We start from the raw sequence: 1,268 nt of genomic DNA, 5'->3' as shown, positions 1-1,268 counted from the left end.
GGTTTTTTCCCCAACCCCCCCCCCCCCCCCCCAATTTTACCTGCCACCTCCCAGTCATGACTAAAAGACTATTTTACCCTTCATCTTATCTATAAAAACCAAAAAAAAAATTTACTTTCATTTTTCATCCAACTCATTCGAAAATTTCAAATATCCGAATTTCATCCAACCCATCCTCGAAAATTTGAAAGATTCGAATCTCAAAAGTAAGTTATTTTCGAAACTTTGCATGTGTTCGAAAGTTTCGAAATGCAACCCTCGAAAGTTTACTTGAATCTGAAATGTTCGAAATGTTGTTTCCTCGAATGTTTTGAAAGCTTCGAAACAAGAAACTTTCGAAAGTTTCTTGTATGTAGAAAGTTTCGAAATGCAAGGCAGTGAAACATTCGAAATCTGAGGGAAAGTTTCGAAGTTCTGGGGAAAATTTCAAAGTTTTGGGGAAAGTTTCGAAGTTCTGGGGAAAGTTTCGAATCTGGGGAAACTTTCGAATATGGGGAAACTTTCGAAATGCATTTCGAAAATTCTGAATTCCTTAAAAGTTTCGAAATAGAGGCTTGGCTTGGCTTTCTGAAATCATTTTATTACATTATTTTTTTATTGTTTATAATTTTTTTAATATTTATATATTTATATGTTGCAGTGCCTAGGATGAGAGGTGTGCTCGGCCAAATTATTTGCAACATTATAAGTGGTGATAGAGGTGATGGTGCAGACAGAATTCCACCAACAGCATCAAATAGACGACGAAACGAAGCAAATCGTCCAATTAGGCAGCGTCGTCGAAGACAAGACATCCATGATGATGTCGTCAAGTCTACTGCACATGCACATATGGAGGAGGATGTCCCTGAGCCTCAGATGGAGGAGGATGTCCCTGAGCCTCATATGGAACATGCTGATGATGCTGGATTCCCGGAGGACCGATGTTGAGACATGTGTTGACATAGTGTGAGCACCACGTGGCTCGGAGGCTATGGGAAGGAGATGTATATTTCAATTTGAGGCATTTTAAGTCTATTTAATTCAAGTGTTTATTGAAATATATTTATTCAATTATTTATTTAAATATATTTAATTAATTGTTTATTTAAATTTATATATTTAATTATTAAATTAAGTTTATTTAATTAATTGTTTAGTTAAATTTATTTAATCAATTTATAAAAATTAAGTTTATGTAATTAATTGTTTATTTAAATGTATTTATTCAATTATTTATTTAAGTTTATTTATTGAATTATTTATTTATTTAATTAATTGTTTATTTA

Source organism: Cicer arietinum, chromosome 4 (genome assembly GCF_000331145.2).
Source record: "Cicer arietinum cultivar CDC Frontier isolate Library 1 chromosome 4, Cicar.CDCFrontier_v2.0, whole genome shotgun sequence".
Taxonomy (NCBI): Eukaryota; Viridiplantae; Streptophyta; class Magnoliopsida; order Fabales; family Fabaceae; genus Cicer; species Cicer arietinum.
Note: the sequence above shows the minus strand (reverse complement) of the source record.